Source organism: Saccostrea echinata, unplaced genomic scaffold, assembly GCF_033153115.1.
Source record: "Saccostrea echinata isolate AGI-Se365-2 ecotype Australia unplaced genomic scaffold, CSIRO_AGI_Sech_v1 ptg000025l, whole genome shotgun sequence".
NCBI classification, from domain to species: Eukaryota; Metazoa; Mollusca; class Bivalvia; order Ostreida; family Ostreidae; genus Saccostrea; species Saccostrea echinata.
In genome coordinates, this window is record NW_026889774.1 from 9,976,851 (window position 1) to 9,997,639 (window position 20,789).

Here is a 20,789-nt window from a genome sequence, read left to right on the forward strand (position 1 = left end):
TAGTATTTATCAACTAGATATGAAAATTGACGATGGTTTTTATATTCAAGTAAGTCTTCTTGTAATTATTAAATGAACAGTAATCAAGCTCAAAGGTCCATTTGAATAAAATCCATTGAAGAGCAAGCACGGGCCTCTAGAAATGTTAATGGTGGGATCAGGTGCCATTGAGGAGTAAATGTCCCCTGTCGACTGGTCACATCAATGAATCAACTCCTCTGAATCACACCACGTCAAGACAAGTTACGTCATTAATGTAACAGAACTTGTTTTAATTACGAGAGTCATTCCAAAAATACGTAGGAAATGTTGCTCTGATGCCAGTACAAATCTATTTATTTTTTAATTGGTATTGCTTGAAATTTCAATTTTCTACGATATTTAATGAATTAAAGAACAAGTATTTAAATGCAGATTTTTTTAATTCATAAAATAACAAACATAAGAATGCTGCTGTTCTTCAACCTTCAAAGTTTCCTATGACAATGAAAGTATTCAGCAAGAATTAGAGTGAGAAAAATAATTTGATAAGTGAGGAACAAGAATCTATCAGAATCGCGTACTACTACAATCAGTTGGAACAACTCTTAGTTCTTAGTTTTATTTTTAATAAAAAAAAATGATAAAATTATAAGGTACACGTATAAAACATTGATGACTTACTTTAACCTTCAATTTCAGTCGTCAGATATGTATTTCGTTTGGAGGCCTTTCCACCTTCGAGATCCCTTAGTATTTCATGATAGTCCGACTCCTTTTTGAAGAAAATAAAAAGACAATTCGTATATCGATAAAAATATATTTAATAAGACAAGAGAAAGAAAGAGATGGAATAGTATATACCGTCACACTTTTAGTGTGTCTCTTCTCTGTTTCAATACTCCTTTCTGCTTCAATGCTTTCACTCCCTGCTTCAATGCTTCTTCTGAAATACGAATTTGCAGTCGCAGTTGCAGTTTTACAAAATAGATAAAAAGTTGTTTGGGTTAGATATACACTCTTTCGGAAAGAATCAAAGTCCTAATTGAGATTAGACGCATTCATTTAGGATGTATGAAACCCGAAAAAAGAAGTGATGCATGTATAATCAATAATGTATAATTTTACTGTTCTATCAGAATCACATTTGCACAATTAATAACATATTATACTTTAAATTAATGTTTTTAACATGGGGGGGGGGGGGTGCATTGCGGTAAGTTTCGTCCTATCACAATGTTGTAAAGTCGTGTATGAATGTTAATGTGGGATTTAGAGAAAGCTTTTGGTCTCAAGATTACTCTGCTGAAAAAAATTCTCATTCTATATCAAAAAAAGAGAAAAAAAATTTCCATTGCCAAAAATTTCAGATGTACAGTAAAAGAAAGGGGTGATATTTTCCAATGGTTTTAACTGAGTCAAATGAAGGAGAAACATGTATATTTGAACGTTTTGTAGATAGGTATAACAAAGCAATTGCGTCTTTCTATGGTGGGTTGACATAGCTTATACAGTGCTTTATTTTAAGTAGATAGAATACTTGTTTCTTGAAGGTAAGAAAAGTATGAAATGCTTACTTGCCACTGCTTCTGGAACGTATTATTGTATAATACAAGGGGATACCATTTACTGAAACAGTAAAGTCGTAGATCAAGTTCTGAAAAAAAAATCACAGGAAAAGAATATGCTTTTAAATCCATCATCATATTTTTGATCAGATAAAAACCTGTACTATGTCGGATAATATTTTATAAGATACACTAAGTTTCAATCTAATTTCGGAAAGAATTCTTGAATTTGACTTTTTTGATCTTATTTAAATAACCTTTTATCACTCTTAAAAATTAAGATTGTCATTGTATTAATTTTTATCATTAATAGGTAAATTATATGGCCAAATGCATACTTATATTATTTCTTATGCACCTGTTGAGATAATAAATTTCAGAATAAAGATAATTATTTTTACTTCCTCGCTTAAATTACTCGCATGAATGACAAGCATGCAACAAGCTCTTTTCTTATAATTCTGTTTTATATTGGTATGTTTTGGTTATTTCTCATTTTTGTTCGAAAGACATGTCAAGCATAAACATATCTCACATTTAAGAGACAGATGAGCTCTCTTCAGTATATTATTTTTGTTGGTCGGAAAGACAAAATGTAGCGTCCATAATTTTATTTTTTATAATTAACTTTAGAGTACTAAACTAAATGAGTGCATTTTCCTTAAGAACAAAATGTTAATAATTTTTGAAACAATATATCTTATCATTACTTGCTATTCAATGGAGAATCTTTTCCAAAATATGTATATATTCTTACTAGTAAGCGAAAAACTGCTGTTAAGAAATAAGAAAATTACAATATCTTACCCCATTCGAACAAAGACCTAGTCGGACCCTGTAGTAATATTTGCAATGGGTGGAGTTACAAACTCTGAAGTTGTACACGGTGTGTCTGTGATAACCACAATGAAGTGACTGGGCAGATATTTCATGGACAAGGTAGACACAGATCACTGCAAGGCTGAGGACGAGGACGCTGGTCTACGAATTTAAAGCAAATATTAACATTATTTTACATGTCAGAAATGTTGCAATATTATGTGAAGTAGATGCAATGATATTGACAAAAAGTATATCATATCACTGCAAATACGTATTTTTGTCACATGACAGAATAACATATGAAAATAATAAAATTAAACAATTTGCGACAACTGACCTTTCTAATTTTGTGATTTTAAATGTCGCTATCTTAAGATGAACGATATATATAAATTATCTCCACATAGCTTGTCTGTATCAAATTAGAGATAAAATATACCTTTAAAGAGGCCATTTTGAACAATGTGCTTTTTTCTGGAAAAAAAATCAAAATAATAAATCTTTTTTTAAATTTGTTGTTTGATATTAAGATATGTAGACATAGACATGTAGATTAACATAAAACATTAAAAAATTTATGTATATTTTTGACATTCAGAAAGATAACTTCATTTTTTTCTTATGTTTGCCAACATAGCTGTTTCTTACCTCTTGGGAGCGATTGATTTGTTCATACATTTAAAGCTTTTTATATTCAACTACCGTTTGCAACATATGCATAGCTTGACAGTTTTTACGTTGTGGTATCCGTAAATTTTGTTTCATGATACGCTGTAGATGTAACATATGTCGATTCCGTAAACAAGGAATTCCGGATAAAAAAGAATCGGAGAGGTTATTCTTACAATAATTCCTTTATTTCCCGTGGGCGATCTATCTATTTGTAAGATGCATCTTTCCTCTGACTTAATTTTGACAATTTTTAGATACTGAAGTATTAAAATATGTATTAAAAATTTAGCCATTTCAAAATTGATTAGTGTTGCTCAAAAGACATCAAATTTATTTTATTTTTGTTGATGTATTTTTTCTCAACCATTTTAAAGCTAATTTTTAATCACATTTTGGTTTGTATTTAATTTAGTTTAAAATAAATACTTTTTAATCATTTATTTATCTGTAATTTAAGGAATCTTTTCTCTTAAAAATTACACTTTACGAAAATAACAAAAAGTGGAATAAAAGAATTCTGTCTCCAAAAATTAAGATTTTTTTAAGACGCTTCTCTTTATCCACTTAAATATTTCTTGTTTATTTCATAAGTTGTTTATGATTAAAAAAAAAACACGTGTATTTATATATACAGGGTTCTCCATGAGCTGTTTTACTGTGTCGGCCCCGACACAGTAAAATTTCCCCCGACACTATAGCGGTTCAAATGTTATGTGTGCGACACAGTAAAAAATTTTCGACACAGTAAGATCTGTGATGATCAGAAATCAGAAATAGTATCGCTGAATTTAAGCATTTAATTGTTGTTTTTTTTTTTAAAGATCATTATAATCATAATTTAATATCAATTTGTAATCATTAAAGTACATTGATCATACTTCATTTGCTGCAATTTAAGATCAAGTTCAAGAATATAAGAACAATATCAAATAAGATAACCAATTATCTTTTAATAGTGTGCAAAGCAAAAAATTTTTCTTTTTTACTTGTGGATATTTCTCACTTCAAATTATTTATTTCATTGTGTTTTTATATAGAATAACTCCTTGGTTGCAAAAATTAATCTTCACAGATAGATTTCAAACTGACTAAAAATGTAGTTAAAAAATATTTGGTTTATAGGAAATAAGTTTTAGTATATGAACCTTAAGTTTTTGTAAGTCATGTTACACCTTGCATGTATGTGCCTACAAAAAGTTGATGATTTTTTGAATATCTAAACACTTAATTTTATAACATAGACATTAGTTTGTACAAGTCATGTTATGTCTAGTCGCCTATGTGTGCCTACACTACAATTTTTTTTTTTCAAAGTATATGAAAATTTAGGGAAGATATTTGATAAGTTGATGCTGTAAAGCAATAAGGCAGCTATAAACAGTTTTTTTCTTCATCTTACATATCTGTATGTAGTATTACAAGGCCAAATCTCTTCTCAGGAATAAGATGAAAAAAGGAATCCAAATTTTTATATTAATTCAAAGACAATGTAGGGCCAACTTGGCTGATAATACATATGATATGGATATTTCATATATAATAATTATACAACCCTTACAACCTTAACCCAAAGAAAAGTGTCAGTTTAATATATCCTGCAAATTGGGGGACCCAGAGCCAAGAGTGTCTAGTGATATCTATTTTTACCTCACCTGAGTATTGTTATCTGTTTTTTCTGTTGTAGTTTGATGTGCGTTTTTTTTTTGTTGTACAGTAGTTTGATGTGCGTTAGCATTTAAACATTTTCAGCTTCTTATCTGAAACTGTCCAATCAATTCCTGCATAAAGCATGATGTATGTGTAAAGAGGAACAAAAATTTTGAACTTCGTGGTCCCTGTCCTCCAGTAGCCATGTGGGTAAGGTTTAATCTATAAAAACTAATGCAATTTTTAAAAATCTTCTTCTTTACTCCTGGACATCAAGCATTCAAACCGTAGGCATGATTGTAATAAGCATTGAGCTCTTTACCAAAAAAAAAAATGAAATTCATGGCCCTATGGTCAGGAGTTCTGGTGCTATTGGGTCTAAAAGAAAATTATGTTTTTTCCTGTACTAAAATATGGAGATAATGACCGGTAAAACCCGCCATTTGCTCCTTGTCATAATCAGGAAATAACGGAAAGTCCATAGACAATTTAGTATGTAAACAAGCATTCTGAGAGTATTGCATTAGCAATACTAGTCCTCCTACCACCAACTGTAATCTGGTTCCCTTTAAAAGTTGAAAATAACATAATTCAAAAATCATTGAAGCGGAACGAAATGCAAACTTAATCTATGAATACTCAAGGTAAAGCCACACACTAAAAATCAGCTCAATATCTGCAAGCGTTTAGGAAAAAAATGCGGAAAACCAAGTGGGACAGACTGACAGACAGACAGACAGACAGACAGAGGGAGAGCTAGACAGACAGACGGACGGACGGACACGGAGGAAACCTTTAATCCCCTCCGGTTTCACCGGTAGGGGACTAATAATGACCTAACAATTAGTATAAAAAAAGTCCATCAGCATTTGACTTAATGATAGATTGTATTTCCTGACAAGGTCATTGTATCGACAATAGAACTTGCGAAATGATGACTTTAAACGAGACTGTTGATATTCTTGTTTCATCAACTTGTTTGTCAATAACTTTGCAGCTCTGTTTAGGCTGTATAAAGGGGTGGGGCCTAAATTATACGGGAAATGCATACTGTGACATCACACAAAAATAGCAATTTCTCACAATAACAGAAAATGAAATAGTTTGCGATTTTAAACTGCATAAGAGTAATGAACTACATCAAAACTTAACACTGTATTCATTTTTATCGCTAGTTAAATCCCACACAGCAAGATATAAACAAATCACTGATCACACTGCACTTTTCGACACGACATCATCATGCTAAAATTTGACGCATTTTATGCGCAGTGAGAGGCGGTTTCACAATGAAAATGCATTTTATTATTACAGAAAATATTATTTGCAAATGTTAGGTAGACCATTAATACAAACCTGAAACCTTTGTTTAGTGCCATGATTTAAGAATGAGAATGTATTAAATTAATTCTACCGTGTTTTTTTTTGTACAGGGTTTGCATGTTTCACGCCGAGGTGCTTCATTAAATCGCCTTTTCGCAAGGGTATACATTTATAGATCTTGACCATTTTTTTAAATATACATAATGGAAACATTTCTTAACTTGTAAAGTGCTGCTGCTTTCCTAAAATCGAGTGCATTACTTAATAAATTCATAAAATACTTAGAAAAGGTCACACATATTTAGACTAGAGCGAAATAACTTGAAATTTCAACTAATGAAATTCGAATTCTATTTAAAGCAGCAGCACTTTTCATTAACTACAAGATATGTAGAAACAATTTATTACTTAAATTTTCGATTTTAACTAGGGTATGACCTTGTGGTATTGAAATTTGTTCATGACATACATACAGTACACATTACAAACATTTATCTTGTAACTGTCAAATACTGTGACCAAACCAAATTCAATACAGAGTGGGGTATACAACGTTATTTCAATTAATATTAAAATCATGTGATAATATAGTATTTTTACCAAAAATACAGCTTACAAAAGTATGTATCTATGCACGTTCATATTCATTGATTTCTTGGTAGTATGCCTTAATAGTGCTGTATTACTTCCAGTTTTAGAAATTGTTCGTATGTAGAGCATGCTCTTGCATATCGATTCAACTGAGAGATATAAACCCCATATGCAGTTGATAAGACTATATTGCTTTATGAGTGAAATTGATGATTGAAAAGTTGAAGTCACCACGTTTATCATAAAGCTTTGTTGTTAGGTTACCATTAACGTTTTTCCTAGTTAAATATCTAAATATGAAATAGATGCATCAGACTCTGTGGTATCTTTTATTTCAAGCTCACTGGGATGTATTGTGTCGACATATGAATGAAAGTAACTATTGTTAATTGATAATACATCTTCTATTTATCTAAATGTCAAGTTGAAGGCCACTGCAATTGTTTTCTTTTCGTATATAAAATTTTGAATAAATTGTGCTTCATATGAATACAAAAATAGGTCTGCTAATAAGGGGGCACAATTGGTACCCATGGAAATTTCGACAGATTTTGTTAAGACCTGCAGGCATGTTCACGAAGCTATCTTAGGACTATGATGTGTCCCTTAGAACATCTTAGGAAATATCTTAGTTTGAAGTAAGTTTCTCGAAGCTTTCCTAAATTTAGGACCTCGCCATAAGTTTTTCCTAATTTTAGGATAACATAAATCTTGTCCTAAGATTATCCTAAGTTTGTTGTTAAACTTATTTTTCTGAGTATCGCAAGCATAACTGACAATTTCTTGTTCCTCAATAGTCTGTGCATGATCTTATGATATACACAAAACATATTTTTCACAAATGTTATCCCAAGCCCTCTTCTTTGCAATATTAGTTGCAATGTTCGATAATTTGCTGATGATATTTTTCCACCTCATCAGAAAATCACCTGAATTTTGCACTTGAAAATTTTCAGTTCCTCTTCTCATTCATACTGCAGGCACATCAGATCCTTTTTTCAAATTGGGGAGGGGGGGGCAGAAAAAAATAATTGACTTTAAGGGTAAGGGGGCAGAAAAATATAATTGACTAGCCAAAAAAATAAAATTCCCTGATAAACTTTGACGTAAAAATTTTTAAACAACTTTCCGCACTCAAAAACCTACTTAATGTGCATGTGGGTGGGAGGGGGGGGGGGTCCGTCTATGCTGCAACAGAAAGTGGAGTAACCAGCCTTTTAATAAAAAATTCCATTCGGAAAAAATGAGAGGCCAGCCCGACCCCTCTCTCGATATACTACATGTACATGGTGTGATGATACAACGAAAAAACATTCATAAAAGTTTTATGTTTCAGGGAGCAAAAGTGAAAATCATTCTTTTATTTTTATCTATGGCCTTGACATAAGTACATGTGTAAATCGGGGTATATTGTTTTGATTTCCATTAATTAAAACCATTGAGATTTCCAAAACTCGGGGATTAAGCATTACCTTTAAAATAGTGAAATAGTTCAAATCCGCGTTTGAATACATGGTTTCTAGCACTCAAATATTCATGTTATTATTTTTCTAAAAATAATTCAGAATTTTATAATACGTCATATCATAATCTTCATTGAGGTAAATTACTGAATTCAAGATTATTTTTAACTTTCAAGTTATCCAACATATTGTAGATATTGCTAAAACACCATTTTTAAAATATAAATGAAATTAAATCTTTCACATTGATAGGAAAAAATTTGCTTGTTTTGTTGCGATTTACATGCGGTATTAAATATTTCTTTTATAATTTTAAAGATATAAACATTATATTATTCTGAAGTCATCATGTAAATGGATATTTTTTTGTAATGTAATATAGAAGTTTTTATTATTATTATTTTTTTTGACTGCAAATGTCTCCCAAATTTTATAATTTTTATGTAAAGAAACAAGAGTGTTCATAATATGTTGGGATGTCTTAACTTAAGATGTTCCTAAGATACCATCGAGCTACATCTTATGATATCCTCTAAGTTGATCTTAGGCCTCGGATGTTCCTAACTTTCTTCCTAAGCCATATCTTAGAAACAATCTTAGGACATGTCTTGGAAAAATTTTTTGAACGTCTGCTAGTCTCCAAAAACCACATGGATATTGTCAATCAGAAACTAAAATAAGCATCTTTTTAATATTAACTTCAGAGTACTTGTGTGTACAATCAAAATGTTTTTAACAAAATAATTTTGCAGATGACCAGTGACAAGGTAAGTAAATTCACGGGTCTCACAGCTGTCAATGAATTCAAAAAGCCTGGACTTAAATTTATTGTGGGGAATGGTTGTCTATTGAGTTAAAAAGTCATACGTTTTTACCGTGGAGTCATTTCATTCGTGGGGGTCAATGTTTGTGTGTTAACAAAATTTTATTAGTTCATGGGGATGTTATTTTGCGGATAACTCGTATTTACAGAAGATTCAATGAATAAAAATGTCGACCAAATAATTGTTCGTAAGGATGTAAATTCGTGGATAAGGGTGACTTACTCACGAAATCCACAAATTAAAATGATCCACAGTTAATTCGTGTAATTCTTTTTTCACTTCTGAATTATTGAACACAAAAGGATATATGGTTTTCATATTGCCTCTCAATTGCTTAATGCGAGATAACCTGTAACCCGACCAAACCATTCAAATTGCAGCACTGTGGATTTTCTTGTGCCAAATATGTGTTTGATTAATCAGCTGATATTTTGTTTTTACGAAGAATGTTAATAGTACCTTTATTTTAGATATTAAATATGTCCACTAAGTCAACATTCATCTTATGATCATTAAAATATCGCTTAATGCAAGATAACCTGTTACCTGACCAACAAAAATCCCTTCCTATATACCAACCCTTGATTTTTGGGAATGATACAAGGAACAAACATTTCTTGCCTAGGTTTGAGCTATATTGATCATATAGTGAAAGAGCATTATTTCTTTGAAAATCTTCTTTTCTTCTGAAGGGTGCCTCTTTCAAAATTGTGAATTTCTTGGCACCTTGGTCAGGGGATTAGGAGAAAGGGGGGGGGCTATATGGATTATATAGTGAAAATGTATTAATTTTTAGGTCACCTGAGTCACTCAGGTGACCTATTGCTATCCGTTTTTGTCCGTCGCCGTGCGTTAACTTTTGAACATTTTCAACTTCTTCTCTAGAACCGCTCAACCAATTTCAACCAATTTTGGCATTAAGCATCTTTGGGTGAAGGGGAAAAAACTATTAATTTCATGGTCCCTGCCCCCTCTCCCCCCTGGGGCCCCAGGGGTGGGGCTAAAACCACCAAAATTGATGCAATCTTTAAAAATCTTCTTCTTTACTCCTGGACATCAAGCAGTCAAACTGTAGACATGATTGTAATAAGCATTGGGCCCTCTACCAAAATTGTGAAATTCATGGCCCCAGGGTCAGGGGTTCTGGTGCTAGGGCGGGGCTATATAGATCATATAGGCATTATTTCTTTGAAAATCTTCTTCTCTTCTCCTGGGTATTATTTAAACAAACTAAGTGCATGGTTATGACAAGCAATGATGCCTTTTCCAAAATTGTGAAATTCATGGCCCCTGGGTCAGGGGTTCTGGTGTTAGGGCGGGTCTCTATTGATTATATAGTGAAAATGGATTAATTCTTTGAAAATCTTCCTCTCTGCTCCTGGGTATTATTTAAACAAACTAAGTGCATGATAATGGTGCACAAGAATAATTTTTCCAAAATTGTGAAATTCATTAGCCCAGGAACAGGGGCTCTGGTGTTAGGGTGGGGCTCTATTGATTATATAGTGAAAATGCATTAATTCTTTGAAAATCTTCTTCTCTGCCCCTGGAAATTATATAAACAAACTAAGTGCATGGTTATGATAAACATTGATGCCTTTTATAAAAGTTTGATTTTCATGACCCCTGGGTCAGGGGTTCTGGTGGTAGGGCAGAGCTCTATTAATTATATAGTGAAAATGCATTAATTCTTTGAAAATCTTCTTCTCTGTTCCTGGATATTATAACAATTAAACAAAGTAAGTGCATAGTATTGGTGCACAAGGATGCTTTTTCCAAAATTTTGAATTCATGGCCCCAGGGTCAGGGGTTCTGGTGCTAGGGCGGGGCTATATAGATCATATAGTGAAATTGCATTTTTTCTTTGAAAATCTTCTTCTCTACTCCTGGGTATTATTGAAACAAATTGAATCCATAGTTATGATAAGCAAGGGTGACTCTACCAAAATTGTGAGATTCATGACCCCAGGGTCAGGGGTTCTGGCGCTAGGGCGGGGCTATATAGATCATATAGTGAAAGTGCATTATTTCTTTGAAAATCTTCTTCTGGTGCTGTTTGTCCGTTTGTCTGTCCGTCTGTGAACTCCTTAAATTTTGACTTCTTCTCAAGAACCATGGGGTCAGTTTCAACCAAACTTGCTATAAAGTATCCTTGAGTAAGGGGAATTGAAATGTGTTAAAATGAATGGTTACGCCTTCTTCCAGGGGAGATGATTATAAATTGGTAAATTATTAATGGCATCTTTTAAAAATCTTTTTCTTAAGAACCACTGGGCCAGAAAATATAAAACTTGATATGTGGAAACAACCTCAGATTAGTGTTGATCCAAATTTATTCCAATCATTACCCCTAGGGTCAGGGTGGAGTCTCAATGGGTGATCAAAGTTTTACAAAGGAAAACATAGGACATTTTTTTAAAATCTTCTCTGGAATTGCAAATCTGTAATTGGTCATATTTATTTGGAATGTGCAATTAGCATCACCCGGTTACCGGGGCAACCATTGTTTGGGGTCAGGCTAGTGGTTTTCTGCACGGTGGTAGCCCCTCGGGCTTGAAAAAGAAATTAAAACCACCCATGTAAATTGTAAGACATGAAAAGAGCTACAGGTATTTTCACTCATTTTTATCCAACGTCATGAAAATGGCCGGGGCATAAAGAGTTTGTCATGTCCGTCTTTCGTCCTTCTGTCTGTCCCCCATCCCGCTTTGCGTTTACATCTGTAGCTCAGTTCAAAGCTCAGTTTTAAAGAAACTATTTAAGGTATTTTATCAAACTTCCTCTACTGAAAGATATTAATGAGAGCTATTCAACTGCATCAATATTTTTTTTACCTTGACCTTTCCTTTGAGCTTGAAGTCACTTTTTAAAATAAGTGTTTAGTTCAGTTTTAAGGAAACCATTCAAGATAGTGTAATCAAACTTCATATGTTGATGCATACTGATGTAAGCTATTCAACTGCATGAACATTTTTTGACCTTGACCTCACTTTTCTTAAATTAGTGTTTAGCTCAGCTTTAAAGAAACCATTCAAGATAGTGTAATCAAACTTCATACATACTGAGGTAAGCTATTCAACTGAATCTACATTTTTTGACCTTGATCTTTCCTTTGACCTTGACCTCACTTTTCTTAAATTTAGTGTTTAGCTTAGTTTTAAAGAAACCATTTAAGATATTTTTATCAAACTTCATATGCTAATACATACTGATGTAAGCTATCAAATGCATCAATGTTTTTTTTTACCTTGACCTTACTTTTGACTTTGACCTCACTTTTCTTATGTTAGTGTTTAGCTCAGATTTAAGAAAAACCATTCAAGATATTTTTATCAAACTTCATATGCATACTGATGAGAGTTATCAACTGCATTAACATTTTTTGACCTTGATCTTTCTTTTGACCTTGATCTCACTTTTCTTAATTTAGTGTTTAGTTCAGTTTTAAAGAAACAATTCAAGATATTTTAATCAAACTTAATAAGCTGATACGTATTAGTGAGTGCTATTCAACTGCATCAAAAACTTAGCAATCAAGGTTTTACATAGGAACATATAGGAGAAATCTTTAAATCTTTAAAAATCTTCCTCTCAAGAACAGCAAAGCCATAACTGGTCATATATACATGTATATATATAGAGGATATTCAATGTTTTGTTGATGAATATGGAATTTATTTCACAAGTGGGACAGGATTTTTTTTATATTTTCACGAGTGCGAAGCACGAGTGAAAATATAAAAAAAATCCTGTCTCACGAGTGAAATAAATTCCATATTCATCTACAAAACATTGAATTTTCTGTTTATTACATTTTCTTTGATTTTCCCTTTGCCTCTGTCTTTTCTTAACACAGTGTCATAGGCTTGACGTCATAGTTGAACGGTTGAGACGTCACAGCTTAGCAGTTCTGAGATTGAAAACATTACATAGCATGGCTTTTAGCAACATATTTGGGAAGAAATTTGCAGTTTTAGCTGTATCAAGTTACTATCTCTATCTTATGACAGTCCAGAAATTATTTTTTACTTACTTTGATATCCTTTCACACTGTGAGAGAATATCATTTTGGTATCCTTTCACACTATGAGAGAATATCACTTTTATTCAATAAATAAATCACAGTATTTCACTGTTGAAAATGTAATAAATAGAAGCATCCTCACCCTTACAGAAATTTCTGATAAGTGACTTATAAGTGATTTATTCTTTTACTTATAAGTTGTTTAATCAGGGCTTATACTTCACTGATACATTTAACTTATAAGTGACTGATAAATGACTCATTAGGACTTATAAGCCAAGTATTAACCACTTTTGCTTTATGCAAATATAGTCACTTATAAGTGATTTATAAGTCAAGTATTAGCCCTTCATACTATATCAAGTATGAGTCATTTATAAGTCACTTATAAGTGAAGTACAACACTGCCTTTGAAATCTTAATTTAAAACAGAACTTCCAATCATGCAGGGGTTGCATGATGTTCAGTTTTTTTTTTTTTTTACATATAAATATGTATCTGCACTTTAGATGAAATAATCAAGTTAACATTTTATGAAAAAATTCCTTCTCATATGACATTCTTTGATGATGCAAACTTTATATATTATTTCAGTTCACAAACAAAAATGTTGGACAAAAAGTCATCAAGATTTAATGACCTGGAGGCTTCTTCAAATTTATGAAATCTGAAAGCAACTGAGTCAATTGATTCAAAATTTTAGGCAAAGGAAGTATAAAATAAAAAGATGATGTAAATAGAACCTATTTTGTTGTAAGGGCTTGTAAGGGCAGGTAGTGTAGATACAAGTTTGTTTAAATCCTGACCCCCAGGATTAGGGTGAGGCAGCAATGATTGATCAAATTTTTAAATATTTTGAAAACATAGGAAAAGTAGAACTACTTTATGAGTTGTACCTGAGTGCCTAGTTAATTATTTCATAGATCCTGATCATCCTATTTCTCTTGCTTTTGGGCAACAAAGCTTCACCTTTCAGTTAATTTTAATCTATTTTATACTTCTATGGTTCCTCTCAATTGTTGAATTATACTCAGGTTAAGGTCATTGGACCTTTTGTTGGGTCCCCAGAGTTCATAAGATATTCTAATTCTATCTGTTTTTGGGTCATCTGAGTCACTCAGGTGACCTATTGCGATTTATTTTTGTCCCTCGTCATTTGTAAACTTTTGAACATTTTCAGCTTATTCTCTTACAACTGCTGAACCTATTTCAACCATTTTTTGGAATAGAGCATCTATGGGCCGAGGGACCAATATTGTGAATTTCATGGTCTCTGTACCCCTGGCACCTGAGGGGTGGGGCCAAACAATAAAAATTATTTCGATTTTCTCTACTGTAGGACATCAAGCAGTCAAACTGTTGGCATGATTAAAATGTACAATGAGTACTTTACCATAATTGTGAAATTCATGGCCCAGCATCAGGGGTTCTGGAGTTAGGATGGGGATCTATTGATCATATAGTGAATTTCTATAAGTTCTTTTCTCTCCCCAGTATAATAATGAAAGAAACAAAGTGTATAACCAAAATATGTCTCTTCCAAACCCATGAATATAGTGGCCCCTGGGTCAGGTGTTTTGGTGTTATGACGGGGTTTTATTGTTTATACAGGGCTCTAACTGGCAACTAATTTAGACGCCATGGCGCCAAACATTTTTTAATGGTGTCTAAAATTTCTCTATAAGTCGCCATATTGCCTGGTGACAAAAAATTTGCATTGGCAACTAATTTTTTTATTAGGAGCCAGCTGATGCCTAAATTTTAAAGGTCGCTTAGAGGCCTATTATAGTGAGAATGCATTATTTCTTTGAAAAATAAACTTTTTAGTGCCCCTTGGTACATGTATTTGGCAGACATACTAAATACATGGTAATGATGAGCAAAGATGCCTCTTCCAAAAGTATGAAATTCATGGCCCCTGGGTCAGGGGTTCAGGTGTTAGAATGGGGATCAATTGATTATATAGTGAAAATAGATTATTTCTTTGAAAATCTTCTTCTCTGCCTATGATTATTTGTCAAACATAGTAAGCACATGCTTATGATCAGCAAAGGTGCCTCTTCCAAACTTGTGATATCCATGGCCCCTGGGTCAGGGGTTCTGGTGATGGGGCAGGGTTTTATTGATTATATAGTAAAAATGCATTATTTCTTTGAAAATCGTTTTCTCTGCCCATGAGTATTTGGCAAACATACTAAGCACATGGCAATGATGAAGAAGCTAAGATGCCTCTTCCAAAATTTTGAAATTCATGGCCCCTGGGTTAGGGGCTCTGGTTTGTGGGTGGGGCTATATTGATTATATACCGGTATTGAAAATTCAATATTTCTCTAAAAAATTTTCTTTCCTGCCCCTGAGTATCTGGCAGATGTACTAAGCACAGTCATGGTTTTGATGAGCAAGAAGTGTAAAATTATTGGTCCCTGGGTCAGGGGTTCTGGTGTTCGGGCATGTTTCTTTTGATTATATAGTGAAAATGCATTATTTCTTTGGAAAGAGCAAGAGCCACTTAGTGCATTTTTTGCCATGTGAATTTCTGGAAAATCAAAACTTTTAGTCGACAAGGCAATAAATTATACATGTATCACTTGAATCCTTGGTGACAGAATATCTACTGAAAATGACGTAATTTTCTAGCTAGTCAATGCATTATGACGTCATGAATTGCATCATTATTTACAAATGGCCAAAATATGATGCTATTTTTCAATATTTCATATACAGCAGAATCTCTGATCCAAAATGATTGTGTACAATGTAAATATATAATCTTACGAAATATATGCTTATGAAGATTATAAAACATATTTTAATTTTAGGATCAAATGGGTAAGTGTATGCTCATATTTTAATTCTTCGCTGAAGGTTCTAAAATACACCTGTTTTCTGCAAAGTTCAAGAACATTGCAAATTTACAAAACCCGTTTTCCATATCTGGACTCTTTAGAGGAAACTTTGATATACAAACTGAATTAAAGCACTAATTAAGTCTATACTTTTTATTGATGTTGAAAATGGGACATTGGGTACTTGTCAATAATATTGGTATATCTACAGGGCCATTTTATGCCTAAGTGAACCTAGCTCTTTTCTTTTCTGTCCCTGGATATTTAGCAAACATTCTACGTACATGCTGGATCTGCCCTACATTTTCCAAATGAGTTACCAGGTTAAGGTTTTTGGAACAGGTCCATTCCCAAGTACTAGTAACTATAAGCCCTTCTCGGACAAAACTTTCATGGGTGCTGCATCAAGGGATGGATACTACCAGATTTGCTTCGGATGCTGGATCTGACCTACATTTTTGAGATGAGTAACCAGGTTAATGCTTTTTGAGCAGGTCTATTCCCAAGTAACTTTAAGACCTAGCTGAACCAAACTTGCATGGATGATTCATCTAGGGGATGGTCACTTCCCATCTTGCTTTAATTGGATGTTGGAAATGACTGACATTTTTTTGATAAGTGAACAAAAAAATTTTTTGGAGCAGGTCCATTTCCAATTAACTGTAAGTCCTACTTTAACCAAACTTGCATGGATCTTGGGATGCACACTAACTAGGAAAAATATGATATGTGATTTGTTGTACTTATAGACAACATTCGTTGAGATGAGCTTTGTAGTCTTTGATTACCTATGTTTATGATTAATTAAGACTTACTTATGTTCACAGCATCTATTCCTTTGGTAGCAAATTTAAGTGTAAGGAACCGACGGGTTGAGTCATAATTATCTTCCGACACACATGGTGGCTTAAAGAGCATGTGCTGGCAACATCCATAATCACAAACATTAGTTTGTATTCTGCAGTTGAAGAAACTGTGTATGGACATACTTTAACTTCTTCAAATAGTCCATTTTAAATTTCAAGGGTACAGAGTAGAGTTTAGTGCGAATGTGATGAAGGCCTAATTATTTATTGCTGATTACAGACTAACTCTTTTATTGATCCCTGATCGATCATACTAGCTCTGTCTTTTTTGTGTCTCAAATTATTTTGTGTTACTTAATAACTATTTAAAATTCCATGAATACTTTATATGGTTGTATTGTACTCAAGTGACTACCTCTGGGTTTCTTTTTTGTTTAATGTCATGCAGTCATTGCAGTACATACATTATTTGTAATGAGTTCTTTTTGGATTTTGTAGAGTTGAGAAGGAAAACAATATCAATCAGAATAAACAAATAAATTTATTAACACAAAATAAATAAAATAGAAAACAAACAAATTCTATGTCACTCACTCACTCTCACATACAGGCTCACACACCGAAAATGAAATAAATGGAATAGTAAACTGTTAACTCAGTTTTCATCAATTCCGATACTTTACATTAATTCAATATTAACTTCTACAATTCTGATTCATTAAGTATCAGATATTATATCAAATGAAAAGTTCACCAAAATTGACTTAAAATAATATTCCGAAAAAGCTCAAATAATTTTAGTTAATAATTATATATATTTCAAAAAGATAAATTCCTTTTCTTAAACGGCTGAAAGTTACTCAATATTTGCTATATCACAACTGCTTATAAACGTTCACCGGAAGTCACACCACACGTGCATCCGCCATTAGCACTCATCTAGGAACGTCTAAGACCTATGCCGTTCTCTCGTCACCACGTGGTAGTTGCTTCAACCGTAGCCCCGGGTCTATCGCCTCCCACTGCGATTATCCTACCAACATCGGCTCCTGTTCAGCATCGACGATTGGACATGACACGACTGTCCCTCCATCCAACGCTCCTCACTGACCTAAAATGCTTATAACAGTCGTCAACTGACCCTCAGCCCGTCTTCTATGTACACAATATTCTCTCAGCACCTTACGCACTGAAATAAATTTACTTTTACAAAACCTACCTAAATTACAACTGAAACCGGAAATTAAAACAATAAACCAACTATAATATACAATATTCGAACACTCTTACCGGCTAGAACTGCAAACGCACGCTGCAATAGTCCTCCTAACAAGTTATATTGCTACCCGTTAAATTCGGTGCTATATCTCACCGAAATATATTCGCCACTTGTATAATCATGTAGGGGATACCGCAAACGTGGCACACCTCCGGCTGGTCACTCTACCGGACTCCAAACTCGATCTGACCACACTGACAAAACCGGTCCCTTTATATACTCGTAACAAAACAACCCCAACAGTATGGAAACCCGTTATAACAACATTTAAACAATATTTACAATAGACTAAAAAAATCAACTTCGTCACAATATTCATAAAAAGAATCCTGAAAATTATTCTTCTGTTTAAATTATTAAAACAAACAGTGAAAAAATGTTTTTCTTCATATTTAAATGTTTACTTACCAGGGTTGGGGTCAATTGTAATACTTTGAAATGTAATTAAATACTTTCAAATACATAAGTATTACTTACATGTAATCAAATTTCATTTGTCATTAGTCTCAATCATTTTGGCTTCTTCTCAGGAACCACTGGACCTTTGCCAATCAGTCTTAAATTGACACCAAGTATCCTTGGCTGAAGGTGATTTTAGTTTGTTCAAACGAAGGGCCACTCCCTCTTTCAAGGGGAGATAAATACATGTACATGTTACAGATAAAATAATGGGGACATTTTAAAATCTTCTTCTCAAGAACCACTACCTGTCCAGTAAAGATGAAAGTTATGAGAAAGCATCATCAGGTAGTGTAGATTCAAGTTTGTTCAAATCATAACCCCCTAGGGTAGATGGGGCCACAACTTGTGATCAAAGTTTTACATGGGAATATTAAGGAAACTAGAAATATGTTCATAGGATGTTCATAGGATATGAGTGCCCACCTAGAGTTCATAAGTAAATGCAACCTGAAAAATTATTGTATGAATTAAGCTTGATCAAGAGAATACAGTAAAACACGCTTATAACAAAGTGCCAGGGACGTACGATTTTGCATCGTTATAAACGTAATTCATTCAAAAGTTCAAAAGTTCCGTAAAGCGTCGATTCATTATAAGCGTGTTCGCTATACGCGTGTTTTACTGTATCTTGAAATGTTTCCTTAAAACTGAATTTTATACACAATTTGTAATATTAAATGTAATTTAATTGTTATTAATTTACGATCATTACCATCTTGTATTCGCTTGGGGGCCATTATCCCTGTTGTTTATTGTTAGTTTTAACCAATCAGATCTGAGCCAGATAATTGTCCACTTAAATCAAGACCTTCTGAGCCCCAATTTGGGAACCTTCTAAGGGGCCATCGAGAGCCTATATACATAATTAATATCATTCAATCAGTATTGATCAATGCCTTATTTCAAAAAATACCAAATTAATTGACCAATCATATTCCTATTATATGTATTAATTACCTAAGCTGATCTCTAGATAGCATCACTTGCAAAGAATTCTTGGAACCATCAGGTCATGCCAGTCAAAACAAAATTTTTGTGGGGGTTTATTTCACATCACCATTGGACACTTTATTATTTTCCTGTATCTGTGTTTTGCATCATGGATGATATGGCGTATGTCAGGAAATTTCAATTTATTCATGATTGGTACGTGGTTTTCACCGACCAGGCAAGGTGACTTTACAACATTGTCTTAGAAGCGGATTTTGACTATGCACATGCGCTATCGTTTGTAGCCATGAATTGATCCGCTATATGCAATGGATATTGGTTCTGCTATCCCGATGAATTTTCTGACTTAGCTATCTGTTCCAAGTCCATTACCAATCACAGTAGACCAGAATATGGGCAGAATTTTCTTCTCTTCAAAATGATATGCCCATGTTTGTAAAATTGAAACTTTGTTGACTCTGTACCGTTTTTGTTAGGCTTAATACATGTTAAAATAAGTTGTGGAAAAAGCAAAAAATAGAATCACGGAATAGCAATATTACTTGTGCATAAAAGCAGGATTTTTCAGGGGAAAGCAGTGTCAAATTGCAGAAAATCGAAAAATTAAGGATCAACAAATATACTTTATGATAAAAAAAAATATACATGTAGGTATCAAGGCATTAATTCAGAGAAAATAGCATGTTCTTATACTTATTTTTTATTTTCATTCTTTTAATTACTTCAATGATTATATATATACTACATAGTGTAAGAAATTTTTGCTTTCATTGTAAGACATCACATATCACTTCTATTAGGCTATATATAGATTCAAGAAAAATCCATTTCTCTAAAATAGTATTTATTTTTGTAGTACTTTTATGGGACACAAATGTCAAATTTTTAAAAGACCCTTTCTAAGACTTCAAAAAACTTTGAATCAGATTAAGATGCATGAAATGAGAATAGTTGCACGACAAGAATTCAATTTTAACCTTCCTTTTAAATTAGATAATGATTTTAAGAGTTATCCTTCCTGGCTGAGGAGCAGATATCCTTAATTTGTCTTTCTTTTTGTCCATTTTATCAAAGCTTTCCAAAACTCTGTAATTTACTCAACATATGTCATTTCTTCACTCATTTTGCTAATTGTTGTCTATAAAGAACTCTTTTTTTCAGAGCAGGTACAGATACACAACATGACACTTCCATCTGTGCATGTCCCTTTACTTGTTTCTTGATTTTTGAAATAGTCCATCATTAAAAAATTTAATAAATTCAGAAACTACATTTCTCATTATTTTGTCTTGAGCTCTAAAATTACATGTTTTTGGAAAAAGCCCTTTGAATACTTTTTTTCAGCCCAAAGTGCCACTCGGAATTCCTTGCCAACATTCCCTCTTCTCCATTCAACAACATATTTTAGAACTAAACTACGTGTATGTGGTAATAGATGCATGGAACGAAAATTGAAGAAACCCCAGTAAAATATCTCATTATGATACAAAAAGTTGAAATTATGAAAATGTAAATTAAGTGTATGCATGATC